The sequence below is a fragment of the Quercus lobata genome, chromosome 9 (genome assembly GCF_001633185.2).
Source record: "Quercus lobata isolate SW786 chromosome 9, ValleyOak3.0 Primary Assembly, whole genome shotgun sequence".
Lineage (NCBI taxonomy): Eukaryota > Viridiplantae > Streptophyta > Magnoliopsida > Fagales > Fagaceae > Quercus > Quercus lobata.
In genome coordinates, this window is record NC_044912.1 from 20,880,468 (window position 1) to 20,896,710 (window position 16,243).

Below are 16,243 nucleotides of genomic sequence, written 5' to 3' on the forward strand. Positions count from 1 at the left end.
TGTAGATCTAGGGTTTTGTACCTAAAAGCTCTCTAAGGTTACTCTTTATGCTGTGTGTGTGAATCTTCTGTGAGATCTAGAGGTGTTTGCTTTCACATACACTTAGGGTTTCCAATCTCAAGATTGATATTGAGAGCTTGGTGATTGTTTCAGTTGCTGCATAAAGAGTTTAAAGAAAACACAAGTGGGAGTACTTGTGGTTGCTGTGAATCAAAAAAAGAAGTAGTCTGTGGACTCGGAGCTGTCATGTGGTCATGGTAGTAAGTTTCCTATACGAGGTAACAATAGGATGTTAGTGGTCTAAGTCGCTATTGTGTAAACTTCAATTCTTTCATAGTGGATTCGTTTTACCTTGAGAGTAGTTAGGTTAAATCCTCCCTAGGTTTTTTACCAGTTTGATTTTCCTGGGTTATTATATTGTTGTGTTCTTTATTTTCCGCACTTTACAATAATACGATATATGTGTGTGAACTTAGATTTAATAATTTGACTAAGTAATTACTTGACTAATTAACTAGATTAATCTGATTGTGTTTTAATGGGTCTAAAAACAAACAACCTTTATTTGAATTCATAAAAAAAAACCTACACCTTTATTTGAAGTGGATTAATGATATGCCTTTTGTTGGAGATAATAATTTGGTTAGCTTGATGTGGATATGCTTGGAATATATCTTTTTCAAATCTTTAATTTGACTTGACAAATATTTGTAGGGTAAATTTTCAAGAAAGCAGAAAATTAAATTCCCCTTTTCAACCAAGAAGAAAATTCAGTTTGAGGACTCAAAAAAATGTTCTGGATATTTTCCTATAAAATATTATGGTCGGACAGCTGATTATGATTGGAGGCCGACCATTTGAGTATCCCAAGAAGATTAATTATGATAAGAAATCATATGCTTTTCTAATTTGCGTGGTGCCAATTAACAATTTAAAAAACAAAAACAAAAACAAAAACGTTACTTAACTTATCCGCCCTTTTTTTCAATTTATAGTGCTTATACAAGTGAAGCAATAAGGGAGGAATTTTTAGAAAAAAGAAAAAGCATGTTCCCATCGTCTCAAATGTATCTTTAGTACATGCAAAAAAACACAAAAGTTTATTTTTTAAGCAACATGCATCTTGTTATAGCTCGTAGTAGGATCAATTAAAACTTGATAAGAACCTTCACACAATCAGGTTGCTTCAAGTTCTCAAATGCTTTATCTATATCTTCCAAAAAACTTCATGAGTCAAAAGTTCATCAAGTTGGATTTCCTGTGAAAAAAAAAAAGAGTAAATCAGCATTTCAAAAGTTCCCGAAATTTGACATGATTAGTAAATATTAGTTATTATAAAACATATTTTACACAATATAATTGGAAGCTCTCAAGTTTTCCATCTAAAAAATGAAAGCATAATATCAGTGTTATCCCTAACCAAGGGGAGGGGGAAAAAAAATACATGGGAAAGGAAATAAAAAGGAGTGGAAAAATGTTAAAGGTATAGATACTAGTAATTTGCACTACTCTTACTCCCCTATCACTTAAAAGTAGTACTTGCAAATAGTAGAACTGCTGCTAAATATTATAATGAATTAGAAATATAAATTATATTAGAAGTTGATGCTTTTTGAGCCAAGATAATAAGTTCTATGTATTTATTTTTGATAAGCAGATAATAAGTTCTATGTACGTATAACACGAAGCAGGCACATTTATTAGTAACCAATGTAATTAAAATTCACCTTATTTTTGCATTTGTCTATTATAAAAGGAAGGTCAGTTTTGAATTTGAGCCCTCCAAGAATGCTACCCTTCAAAGTTCCACCAAACAAGAGGGAAATGAAATTGACCTGGATAGCCTGATTGTTTCCTGCCCCGATTACTAATGTTTGTCCTTTTCCCTGATCACCATGCATGCACAACAGACAAACATGTTTATAAAAAAAAAAAAAAAAATTACTACACACATAAACTATATTATAATATTTTTACAAATTATTGATGTGATTAATTTTTACTGATTCTCATTTGAGTTCATCACAAATACTTTTTTTTACTTATCAATAATCACTCATCGCACGTGTACATCAACTGTTTGTAAAAAATATCATGAAATAATTTGTATTTCTAACCCCTACGTGTCCAAGACAACATGAAGAAAGATAGACACTAACGCGTTCACTAACGAGAATCAGGCAACTCAAACCCAGTTGGCACAAAGCCATGGTCACTAGACCATCTGCTGTATTGGTTCGGTGTAATGTGTTGTAAACTTGTAACGCTATACCATTGTTATATGAATATAAAAGAACTTGTAAATTTGAATTTAGAGACGTACCATTTTTGTGGCTTGGAGGGCTTCATTGATCAAGGGAGGAACCCCAGTGCACTCAAAGCAATAATCCACACCCAATCCACCTGTTAACTCTTTGATTAGCTGGGAAATAGCTAGATTTGTTATTATCATTAGGGTTTATAAAATCAGTCATTCCAAAAGCTGTTCCCTTTGTTTTTTTCCTCTCATTTGTGTCAATGCCAATTATCTTTGCTGCCCCTTGCACTCTCGCCCCCTAGCCTGTATGGCCTGCAATTTACAAGGACATAATTTTAAACTTCCTTCATTCACCATTCAAATATTAAACGAAAATAAAAAAAGAGATTTTTTTTTTTTTCTTTTTTCTCTTTCTGGTAGGTAAACTGAACTGCATGCACTGATAAAACTTCAACAAGGTACAGCCATAAAAAAAATAAAAATAAAAGGAAGCAGAGAGAGAGTCCAACTAGTTAAACAATCTCATCAAGAATAGATCAAGTTATGCAAGTTTATGTTCAGAAAAATAAAAGAATTGTTTATACAAGTCTACTCCTTTATACGTTGCAAAGTTAAAAAGGGAATCGGAAAACTATGGGACATATATATATATATATATATATGTGTGTGTGTGTGTGTGTGTGTGTGTGTGTATTATGTTAGAAGTGCACATGATAAAGTCATATCTCTCTATAGTTTGTACTACAAAAAATCAGACAATGTTATGACTTTCTTTTTTCCCTTCCGAAATGTTAGCAAATGCCTAAGGGTATTAGTCTAAAAACTATTTTTAGAAACATTTTATGGGAAATAAAAGTAATTAATTTTTCTATCAGTTTTTTATATTTTTCATAAAAATAATATTAAAACTTTCATAATATGATTGTTAATAATTCTCTTTAGGACATCCATTAAAATGGCCCAATTTGAATTATTTGCTTTGAATTTGAAAGACTGATTATCCAAAATCATCCTGTCCCTTTGGCCTTTAGGACATGAGTTATAGAGTAACAACCTTATGTCACCCTTCGTAATGTTTTCCTCTCTACACGTAGATTTATTATATCACATAAATATGCTAGAACAAATTTTAAGTCTAACACATTTTTCTTCAACAGTGTGAATTATTAAGACACTTTGATGGAGTTGAAGCTCTATACGGACAGTTTGACACTGAACCAACCTTCCCTTTGTGTTGTGATGGGTCCAATTGCTTGGATAAAGTTGAAAGCTCAAATAGACTATAGCTTGTTTAAACCCCTTATTTTAAAAACACGCATTAATTGCTTTTACTCTAACTTATCTAAGTGCGGAACCAAAACAACTCTCTAAGTCACAACAAGCAAGCAACAATAAATATAAAGCTTAAAAGAGTAAGGGAAGAGGGATGTAAATACAAGATAACACCGAGACGTATTATTGAAGAGGAAACCAAAATACTCAGTGAAAAACCTCTCCGCGAGCCTCTAAGCCAAAATGATTCACTAGTGAATAAGTTGGAGTATAAGGATACCAAAAAGACCCTCAAAGTCTAATTTACCCAAAGTACTTGAGCCCTCTAATTTCCAACTACCAACAAAATTTTTGGAGTCTTGTCTTCACTAACTTCTCAGATCCCACAATACCGTCCGATTGCATCTACCAAGCCTCATCGGCTTATTTTGGCAAATACCCAATACTTCCCAAGCTCCAAAATACTCTCTACACTCTGTATATGTGTGAGTTGTGTTTGGGTACAAATCTCCTCTCAAGGTATAACAATAGGAGAGGGGAGGAGAAGAGACTATAAGGATTTCTCTCTTGAAGATGTGTAGCTCTCTCTAATAAGGTGGATATATTGTAAAAAGCTTTCTAGGATTTCCTTCTGAATAGCCTCCTTCAATCTTGTGGGTAATGAGGGTACATATAATATGAGTAAAGGGTATAAGAGTAATGCTTAAAATCATCCAGGCATAAAGTTTCACAGGTCACTTGGGGGTTAGCCAAGTTGCAAAGTGACTCATGAAATACAGCCTGTCACTTGACTCTTCAACTTCCAACATTTGCTTTTCATATGACATTTCGTGGGTCATCCACTCGCGAGTCAGTCACGAGCAAGTTGCGAACTTCATTGTCTTGAGCAATTTTCACCAACTTAATACTAAACTCATTACAAGTAAATCCCACAAAATACAAAGAAATAAATTAAGCAATTATAACACTTTAAAGCCAACATAAATGTTATGTGAAAAACCATAACTTAATAGAATTGACAAATGAAATGTGAATCATCATTACTCTTTCACTTGTCATATGTGGATTCACTTTCTTTTGATGTCCTGAGTGTCCTTTGTGTTTTCACTTTCACCTTGACCAAACTCGAATCCTATTTTAACTCTTTTTCCCCCAAGGATCATGGGGCATTTTTTTCCATCACCCATAAACCATCCACAGCTTTCTTAATCTATTTAATTAGTGTCTGTGTCTATGAGGCTTGAGTGAATTTCTTATCCTTATATTTATATGTCCGTGGTGGTTTGTTTTTCTAGTTATTGTTACAATATTCTAGTGACGAAAATATACCATGTAGTGGCTATATGTAGCATCTCTCTCGTAGTAGGTGAGTTTTGCAAATCAATGAGGCCTATTTACTACGAGAGAGATATCTTATATACCCGTTATAGGGTATACTTTTTCATTCCTGTAGGGGACGTATTGAAACTCGGCTAGACATAATCATTAACTTACAACAAAAACAAAAATGAATGATGATAGAGACACTACTTTCTTCACTATCTAACAAGTTGGTGATTGAATAACATCACTTTTAACCCCTCAATAATCACTACAAAAAAAAAAAAAAGGTGTTTATACTAGCATTTCAAAAATGCCGTTATAGGTCTCTAAACTGCCGGCATAGGTCCAGTAATTGAGTTATACTGGCGCTTTCTATGCCGGAACTTTCTAGTGTCGGTTTTGAACCATCACAATATTAATATTTTTTTTTTATAATGCACCAATCAAAATACTACACTGTCAGTGAAAAATTATGAGAGAGAACACATATATACATACCCCTAAGCCCACAGCACCAAGACCAAGAACAGCCACAGTTTTTTTTTTTTTTTTTGATGGGAAAACATACTTCATTCAAATAGAAGAAAACTGAAATACATCATGGGCACACACGTGCTCAACAAAGCTAGGACATTCCTCTAGCCATGCGAAATAGTCCACCACATGCAAAGCATGTTGGGCAAGTAAATTGGCAGGGGCATTCCCCTGCCTTTTATCATATGACACTCCTACAGCTCTAAAAGTCTGAAGTTCCTGTGTAATGCCATAAACAATGTTTTGGATTGAGGAAGGAGCATCACCAATGCCTTGGACTGCTCCAGTCACAATGAGCGAGTCTTCTTCAAAAGTTACTTCCCTTATCCCCATTTCCTTCGCAAACTGGACAGCCACTTCCATCGCCTTCGCCTCCGCTTCCACCGCTTCGGAAAGACCAATTCCTTTCTTGCTCAAAGCAGCAATGACCAAGCCAGCACTGTCACGGATGATCATGCCAAAACCCACCTCCTTGCTCCTGGTGAAGACCACCGCATCGCAATTCACCTTGTATTGGCCATGTTTCGGAGCTATACATCGCACCACCTCCCGAGTCTGAGCTTCCTGCCTACTCCGTACCACATTCGCCATTTGGAACTCCTCCAGTAAATAATGTGAGCACTTTATCACAGCCTCACCAGTTTTTCGTTTCCCACCATGCTTTACTTCATTTCTATTCCTCCAAATCCCCCAACATATCATTATGACCCTTTCCATTATATCCGGGTAGACATCCTTCCACTTCAGCAGCTGACCCACGACATCAATAAACTCCCATGACTGTGAAATGGTAAAAGAAAGGACTAGCTTGCTGTGAGACCATACTGCCTGCGTCTGTCTACAAAACCAGAAGAGATGGGTCGCTGATTCAGTCGTATCACCACACTCCTCGCATATTCCCTCTTGAGTGACCTTCCTTCTCCATAAATTTTCTTTTGTGGCCAGAATGTTCCTACATGCCTTCCATGTGAAGTGCTTCACCTTGTTTGGTACCTTCATGCTCCATATACCTCTCCAAATTTTCCGAGCTACAGACTGATCCGAGCTTGTTGCTTAGCCACCTCCTTCCTGTGTTGTTTGAGCTTGACGGTAAGCACTACGCACCGAGAACTTACCATTTCTTGAATCCGTCCAGATGAGTCTATCCTGTGCTCCATGTGCACTCAGAGGTATACTAAGTATGACCTCCACGTCTTGGGGAATGAAACACTGTTTTATGAGGTCGACTTTCCACTCTTTGGTCACACTATTAATAAGAGCAGACACTCTCGGCCCACATGGAAGATCACACTTTGGGGAGATGACCATGTATGTGTATGGGCTGGGGATCCACTTGTCTCGCCAGATATTTATTTTCTCTCCATCTCCCACCTGCCACCTCACTCCCTTTTTTATCAAGTTCTGCGTAGCCATTATGCTTCTCCACCCGTAAGATGCTTGTTTGCCCATTTTTGCATCGATAAAATCACACCCCGGAAAGTACTTCGCCTTATAGACTCTGTAGAAGAGAGAGGAAGAATTGGTCTGTAGTCGCCAACCCTGCTTCGCTAACAAAGCAAGGTTGAATTTCTTCAAGTCCTTAAATCCCAAACCACCTTGAATTTCTTCGGGAGGCACATCTTCTCCCAACTCATCCACGCCATTCTCCTTTCATCTTTTTTTTTGACCCCACCAAAAATGCCTCACCATCCTTGTAAGCTCCTGACACAAAGCTTTAGGTAGCAGGAAGTAGCTCATAGTGTACGACGGCACAGCTTGCACTACCGCTTTAATTAAAACCTCCTTCCCGGCATTAGAGAGTAACTTCTCCTTCCACCCAACCAGCTTGTTGGCAACCCGTTCCTTCAACTAAGCAAAAGAGTTTGTTTTTAATCTACCCACTAAGGAAGGAAGACCTAAATAAGACTCGTGAGGCTTAATAAGCTGGACTCCAAACATGGTTTTGATTGCCTCTTTTGTGGCATTTTCAGTGTTCCGACTGAAAAAGAGGGAGGTTTTACTCCGATTTAATTTCTGACTCGAAGAGGCTTCATAAACTTGCAGGATTCTTTGGATTTCCTGACATTCCTTCACAGTGGCCCGGCTGAAAATCAAGCTATCGTCAGCGAAGAACAAGTGTGACACTTTTGGACCCCTTACTGATGCCGCCAAGCCTTTCAATGCTCTGTTTTGGATTGCCCTATGGATTAAAGCCGACAATCCCTCTGCCACTAGGATGAAAAGATAAGGCAATAGAGGGTCGCCTTGACGCAGCCCCCTAGTTGGCGTAATTGCACCACATGGAACCCCATTCACTCGAATAGCATAGGTGATCGGCGTCACACACCTCATGACTAGCTGAATCCACCGCTCATGAAACCCAAGTTTCTGCATGATTAATTGGAGACATTCCCACTCCACTCGGTCATAAACTTTGCTCATATCCAGCTTCAATGCCATCTCCCCATACTTTCCTTTCCTCTTCCTGTGAATATGATTCATTATCTCATGAGCCACTAAAACGTTGTCAGTGATAAGCCTTTCAGAGACAAAAGCACTTTGTGTTTCCCCAACAACCTCTCTGAGCACCTCTTTTAGCCTATTTGCAATCGTTTTTGAAGCAAGCTTGTAAGCAACATTGCATAAGCTAATCGGTCTGTAATCTGTAATTGTCACAGGGTTCTTCGTTTTCGGAATTAGCACTATATGGGTTTCATGGAATTTTGGCGGAGCAACTCCATTGTTAAGAAATTCTAAGACAGTTTGAATAACTATAGGACTAACTTTAGGCCAGAAGTGTTGATAAAATAGAGGGGGCATACCGTTCGGCCCCGGTGCTTTCAACGGGTGCATTTGTTTCAGAGCTCTCTCCACTTTAGGTGCTCTAAATTCCTGCAACAGCATATCATTCGTTCTGGCCGTCACCTTGGTATGGATAGCATCAAGCAGTTCCCTACTCACCACAGGCCTTGAGGATGTGAACAAGTTCTCATAGTATTCAACAAAAGTTTTGCCAATGAGCTCCTCATCCTCCTGCCAAACACCCTCCAAAGACATAACTTTCTGGATTGTGTTGCGTTGGTGCTTATTTGTGGCCTTTGTGTGAAAGAAAGACGTATTCTTGTCGCCCGCCTTCAGCCAGCAGTTCCTGGACCTTTGGTTCCACATATCCTCCTCGATCATCAGCATTTTATTAAGCTCCAACTTCGTCTCATGAATTTCCTCCATGTCCACCCCTGGCCCACCATTGTTCTCTAAGACTTGTAGTTTTTTCCTCAGGGTTGAGATCTTCCTCCCAACATGGCCAAAAGTTGTTTTATTCCAATGTGTAAGGGCATCCCTGCACTCATTCAGACATGTATTAAGGGGGTAAAGCCCCCCCATGCACTCTCCATGTTCCCATGCATCAACGACCAAATCATCACATTGATTATCCTTCAACCACATAGATTCAAACCTGAATAACTTCAGTTTGCGTTTCCTCCTCCAGCTGGTCTGAGTACATTTGAGCAGTAACATGCAGTGGTCCGATGTAGAGGCTGCAACATGGTGGAGCCTCTGTTGGGGAAAAACCGAAGCCCAGCTGGTTAAGACAATAGCTCTGTCAAGACGCTCTCTAATCCAGCCCCTTGACCCCCATCTCTTACTCCATGTAAAGTCAGAGCCAATATAACCAAGGTCACGAAGGTGGCACCTGCTTAGCACCTCACAGAACTGATGCATCTGCCACTCTGGTCTTGGGTTACCCCCTAACTTTTCACCCACGAACATAATCTCATTAAAATCCCCCATTACCACCCATGGCAGATTCAGACGGCCACTCAAGTGTTCCAGTAATCTCCATGATTCCCCTCTCTTTCCTGTCTCTGGTTCCCCATAAAACCCGGTGAATCTCCATTGCAATGAACCCTTGGCCTCGGTAATAACAGCGTCAATGTGACGGGGGAATAGGTTTGTATATCTACCTTCAGAGATGACTTCCACAGTAGAGCCAGTCCACCCCCCCGATTGACACACGGGACAACCAAGCCTTGTTGTCTTTCTAACTTTCTTTTTATACGAGCCATTTCATCCACTTCAAACTTAGTTTCCATTAAGAATACTAAGCTGGGATCTTCTTCCAGAACAACTTTCTGGATTTGGGTACTGTACAGGGGTTCCTAAGCCCCCGACAGTTCCAGGCTAAGGCACTCATTGCTCCCGGCAGGACTGCCAAGCAGCCGCCGCCGATCCCAAGTGTTGCTTCATTACTCTCCCCAGTGCCATTACCTCAACTTCCTGCTTTACTTTTTTATTTGCCTTTCCAACCATATTTATCTCCCCCAACGGACTACGCTCCTTTCATTTCTCTCCAACATCAACAGTATCCCCAACCACCTCCATATAATCCCCATCCTTTGCTGAGTATGCCCCTTCAGTTTCCATGCAACCCACGTTCTCTTTATTGCATGGCCTACGTACTTGCTTTGCCTTTTTAACCTAACTTGCTCGGGCTTTAGGACAAACCCCTTTAGCCTTTAGTTTTGGAGAGGGAGGCCCAATGGAAAATAAATTATTTTCCATATTTTTAGTGAGGTCCAGGCCCAAGCCCAACACCTTATTTTCCTTAAAGCAAAGCCCATTGAAAGAGCCTCCCATGTTTGGCCCACTCTTTTCCTTTTTATCCTGTTGACTATCATCTCCCACCTCTTTGAGATTATCTCCCTTGTATTCCTCAGCCAAATCGCCTTCAGATTCGAGAAACACAGCTTTTCAGGATTCAGTTTTGCAGTAGCTTTTTCACCTGCAGCCAATTCACGATCAATTTCCTGTAATCTTTCCTCAAAATCTGCCTGTTGTGTGCTACGAGGAGTTAGCCCCGTGTTTTCAGTCTCTGCCATATCTGACAACCCCACTTGCTTTACTGCCTCTGTCTTATCAGCCGCCTTTGATGTCTCCATGTGGTTCACCACGTCGGAAATCACGCCGGTGGCCATTGGTTTCGCTGCATAAACAACCAGTTGATCTCCAGGTTTTGTTGCCGCCGGTCTTTCCCTTCCGGTCTCTGCTACCAGTGAACCGTCTCTTCTATTCTCCATTGCTACCACGAGTTGTGGCTTTTGGGAGCGGTCTGGGCTTGCACGGAGCCAAGGTCCGTATTGCTTCTCGCTCTGCCTCAGTGTTTCATTGCTTCTCGCTCTGCCACAGTTGATCCGCTTTCAACCTTAGCATCCTTCTATGCAGCCCCAAATCCAGTAGAAAATCCACATGAGAGGAAGCTAGCATGTGGAAGAGATATAGTTGGATCAAGCTTGACAACGTAATTAGTGTCAACAACCATGTACTCGGACCATGTAGAGCAAGTAAAAGCGTGATACAACCTCTGGCCTCTAATAGACATCCTTGAAGTTTCATCAGGCATAAGACCACTTGAGGGTACAGGGTATTTGAGGCATAAATTGGTCTTTCCTGACAAACAATTCTCACAGTCTTCACACTCCCCTAGTGATGTTGGAATCACAAGATCTCCTTCTTTTAGATCTGTTACTTCCTCGCCAACACTCTCTACAACACTGCGATTGCATATTTTAATTAATAATGATAGTCACACACTCTATATACACATACTGCAACATGGAGTGAAATCATGTTTTTAAAATATAATTTCAAAAAAGAGTGTGTATTAAGTGTACAATAGCGAGTATGAATATTGTGAGTATGCAATAAAATTTTCCATATTTTAATCTATATTTATATCAATATGTTTACAAGACCAGTTATTATAACATCAATCTGTGCTTCTTTGATTTTTTTTTTAGAAAAAAAATGTTAAATCGATGCAATGTCGATTCCATAGTAAATATATTTTTTTCCACGTTAGAAATCCAGCACACTTTGTAAATTTATTATTATTATTATAGTAAAAATATTAATCTTTAAAATACTCATATATAAAACGTTTGTGTCTTCAGTTTAAGTGTTGTTATTGGTTAATTGAGAGCTTAACCAACACCTTCGTGTCCTAGAACCCGAGGGAAAAGAGGCTGTAGATCAACAAATGATATCATACCCTTCAGCCAAAAGAAAACGAGTTGAAAGTAAATGTAAATAATAACAGTTGTGAAGGAATTGAATACTAACAATTGGGAACCCTTTCATGAATATGATGTCTGTGTGACACACACTAGCACATAGGATCTTGACGCGAACTTCAGATGATTTTGGTGGCTCTACTTGTATCTCTTCCACCTTCACCGGTTCCCCATTTCCCCAACACACCGCCGCTACCGCTATATATCACACATTCACACCCCATTTTTGAACAAATTAGAGATCAAGAGAGAGGAATTTATAAATACCAAAAGAAAAAAAAAAAACGTTTTAAATCTTATAATTCAAAGTGTAACAAATTAAACCTGAAGTTTTGCATATTACTTTTTTTTAATTTCAGAATTTAATTTTATTACTTTTAGAATTATAAGTTTTAATTTATTTTTTAGAAATATTAAAATTTAATTTATTACTTTTATTTAATTTACAAAAATTTTCAATAAAGAAAAAGAACATATTATTACATAAAATATAAAAAAAAGTTAAGTAATTATTGGGTGCAAAGCACCGTGTGGGTCCAGCCCACATGCCTTGTCAAAGCTCATTAATGAGCTTGCTTACTCAAGTTTCCAAAGTCAGCTTTTGGTTTAGTGCAAAGCTGAGCAAGTGTGTGAGACACGCTGAAAAGAAAAGGAAGGCCATTCGGCCATGAGTGTGATTGAGAGAGAAACACACTGAGTAAGGGCTGAAGCAGAGAGTGTGAGTTCCATAGAGTGAGCGAAAAACACAAAGGGACTTTTAGCCATTTAAGGTGCAGTCCGTGTGAAGAGATAGAGAGAAACATAGTGAGAGTGTGAGAGAGTGAAAAAAAAAAAGAGGTGTTTTTCTTGCTCAAGTTACATACAAAGAAGATAAATTGATGGAGTTTTCATGGAGTTTTTGAGTGCTATAACCATGAAGAGTTAGAGTAATTAGAGGAAGATTTTGCTACTGATTTTGTGGTGAGATTGTATTTACTCCTTGAGATGTATTTGTTGTATATCCAATTTATTATGAACTCAAGTTTAATATAAACTTGATAGTTGTAATCTCTATTTTATAGTGGATATTTTTCGGAGCTGTCCCATAATTTTTATCTCTACATTAGAGGGTTTTCCATGTAAGATTTATTGTTATTGTGTGGTTGTATTTACGTGGTACTTTCTAGAATTTTTTTTGTTTCATAATATTGCTATTAGTTGATAGTCATTAATTTTAATTCACACATAGATATTGAGGGGATTAAGATGGGATTAAGATTTTTTTCCGACGGTAATAACATAAATCTACAACAAACATATAAAGGAATTTATCTATGAAAAGGAATCAAATAACAAGAGTAAGGTTGGGGACAGGAGGAGTGGTTCCCTTGTAATTGGCTAAATGACTGAAACGTTGGGTACGTACTGCATCTTCTGATATCGGATGTTCTTACTAAGCCATATACGTATAGGAAATGAATCGATGTTTATTTGTCTAAAAAGAAACTCTCATGTAAAGGTTAAATACAGGCATACCTTTGCATGTAATGATTAGTAAGTCCCTCTTCGACATTGCCAGAGCTATCCAAGCTAATCAATGCAATTCAGTTTGAGTTGAGAGCTGTGTGTGTGTGTGTGTGTGTGTGTGTGTTTTGCGGGGGAGATGAGTAGCTGGTACCACAAATAACTATGCAAACTTTGTCACAATTGCATGTGTACGTGTGATAGTGATACACAACCAATTATATAATTGTCTGTGTTTCACTTGGAGAGAGAAATGCTAAGGGCACAATAAATTCTACAACTTTTATTACAATTCGTCATGTGTTTACATGAAAAATCTTGTGCAACAAAATGAGTAACAGAAGTTGTGGGACTTTTTGGGTCCATTTGGTAGAGGAGTTTAAGTAATGTTGTTTGTATTTTTTTGAAATATATGTAGGTGAAAAAGTATGAAAATACGTGTAATGTTATTTAAAAACTAAAAATATGTGTTTAAAATGCTTTACCGAGGCCTTTATCTTCCTAACAGAAGTTGTGGGACTTTTTGGGTCTATTTGGTAGAGGAGTTTAAGTAATGTTGTTTGTATTTTTTTGAAATATATGTAGGTGAAAAAGTGTGAAAATACATGTAATGTTATTTAAAAACTAAAAATATGTATTTAAAATGCTTTACCGGGGCCTTTATCTTCCTAGCATTTTCCATCACTAGTATTATTGGTCATTTTGTTGCACATGATTCTACATGTAATAATAACATACCTAATAGTATGCTCAGTAGGTACATTCAATACTACTGATGGGACATAAATCAGAAAAGAGAGGGTGATACAATACTACGTGTTTAAATACTGCTTATTTTGTTGAAACTGAAAATAAAAAAAAAAATATTTTTTGATTACTGTTCATTAATGAATTTATTATTCATTTACTTTGATGTACTGTTCATGAGTTTATTAATAAATTTACTGTGCATTTGTCTTGATGCACTGTTCATAAGACATGAACAGTGTATCAGCCATCAAACGCTGGACTTAAAAAAATATAAATAAAAAAAAGGCCAAAAACGTAGATGTAGACGCACTGGACATGGACACAGCTTACCCAAACGGAGCTTGAGTGTGTAATGGATAAGCTGAAGTCATAATTGAACGTCTTGTGTGTTCAATATTTTTTTTTTCCTTAAAAAGAATGGAAAAGGATAGGGAATCATGTAATAATAACATACCTGATAGTATGCTCAGTAGGTACATTCAAATTCAATACTACTGTCTACTGGTGGGACATAGATTGAAGTAGATAGGGTGATACAAAAGATTTGAATTTATCACGTACATGAAGGTTGGTGGCATGTGTAATGTGGGATTACGTACAGGAGTACTGTAAACCTTGATTAACATTAGTTGATTGTCGGAAACTAGAAGGCATGAAAAGATCATTCTGCTGTTTGGTCACGACTCAAGATGGGTTTAAATAACAAATTTTATTTTAAATTCAAAAACAGAAATCTTAAAATTTATGATTTTTTTTTCGTTCAAAAAAAATTACAGTTATTACTTATCTCTAAAGTTTGTCATTTTATTTGTTTAAAAAATAAAAATATATATTTCTAAATTATAATAAATGCAAATTATTAACCTTTACTAAAAAAAATAGAAAAACCTCTAAGCAATTGGAGTAGGGCAAGGATAGGTTTCTTCCATGGTTAGAGATAGAGACGTTAAGCAAAGTTATCTATTTTTTTTTTTTTTTTAGGATGCAAGGGAAAGTCTTGGAGAGAGGTCCTTTAATAATATACCATGAAGCTATTTGTGACATTAGTTTATAAGTTGTGTTTTCGGGTTTTAGCTATTTTTTTTAGCTGAAATTTTTGGGTTAAAAAAAATATATATATATATGTATATATATTTAATAGTGCTTATGCGTAAAAATGTGGGAACTTTAAAAAAAGTCAAATATTGGTTAAAGATTTCGATTTTATAGTATATATAGATTAGATACCTCAAAAAAACACAAAAGTCTTCTTGCCATTTGCTTAGGCAGAGACTTCATGTTGAAGAAGAAAAAAAGGCTGAAGGGAATTGGTTGAGGCCATTCGGCCATTTGGTTATAAGTGAACGATCAAGAGACAGAGTTGTGTGTTGAGAAGAAAATAGAGAGATGAGTGCAAAATCTTGCTGCATGTGGGAGATAAATAGTGTGTGTGAAAGTAAAAGAAAAATAACGAAAATTTTCTTTAGTCATAAGTTATACATACACAAAAGATTTGTAGGGGCATGATATAGAGGCCCAGCCCATCAATTTCAGTATACCCAAGAACCCTGAGCCTAATAACAGGTAGTAGGACACACCGATCTAGAAATCAGCTACATATCAGTGACATGATTGTTCGGTAACGATAATGCCTTGGAGGAAATTGCTTGTTGAGAACCAATAGGTAGCAGGTGCAAGTTTCAAGATAGTCACATTTGTCTTGAGAAGTGGGTCTCATCTAGTTAGAAATATATCCCAAAAGGGCCCCACCCACCTAAAAAGCTTGCTTATCATTATGACAATCCCATTAAGGGAAATCTATAAATAGGGGCTGAAGAAGTGAGAAAGGGGGTTGGAAAAATCAGGGTGAGAGAGACATATGAGAGAAAACTATGAGGATCAACAAAAGAGGAGAAGGTCATTATCAAGCTTGGGCCTCCTTGGGGGATACATGAAGGGGTAGAAGGATACGGGTTAGGTCAGAAACTCTTTCATTTGGGCCGCCTAATTGGCCTTAGAAGGTTTTCCATTGTAGGAAACTCATTACCCACTTCATACAAGTAAATTGAGGGCTTGACCTCAGGGCTAGCCAGTCACGTTAGGTCCAAGGTTTGCACAATTGGTGCTGTCTGCAGGAATTTCCTACTCAACTAAAGATCCAGAGTCAGTTTATTGCTGGCTGGGATGAAGGAGCCACGTGCAAGAGAGGGATCAGTAGGCCCTAGAGGTAATTGTTTAAGGGCCTTGTCTCGGGGCCAGACCGCATGCAAGATGGGCATGAGACAAGATTTGATTTGGATGAGTGATCTTTGCAGGGGGAAAGATCGGTATCTAACGTCCCTGAGCATTTGTATTGTAGTGAGCGAGATCGCGAGATAGAAAACCTACGAAATCAGGTTAAGAAGTTGGAAATTGAGATTAGGGGCTGACGTCGTAGAAGGGACCGCAAGGGATCGTCTAGTGATCCCAACTATGAAGGAGGTAGCATGTCCGACTCATCTCATCGGACTGATTCACAACGTTCGAGAGAGAGGTCCAATGAAACTATGGGGCAACATTCTAACAAGAACAGGCA

The 16,243-nt window shown here is 37.8% G+C and overlaps 1 long non-coding RNA gene across 1 annotated transcript; it reads right to left on the reverse strand.

Annotated features, from left to right (window-relative positions):
* Positions 1-11,349: 11,349 nt before the first annotated feature.
* LOC115960619 lies at positions 11,350-13,060 on the reverse strand. Its single transcript, XR_004085211.1, has 3 exons — positions 12,952-13,060; positions 11,486-11,628; positions 11,350-11,388 (listed from the first exon to the last, which is right to left on the reverse strand). It is a non-coding gene; the product is annotated as an uncharacterized LOC115960619 (long non-coding RNA).
* Positions 13,061-16,243: the final 3,183 nt, after the last annotated feature.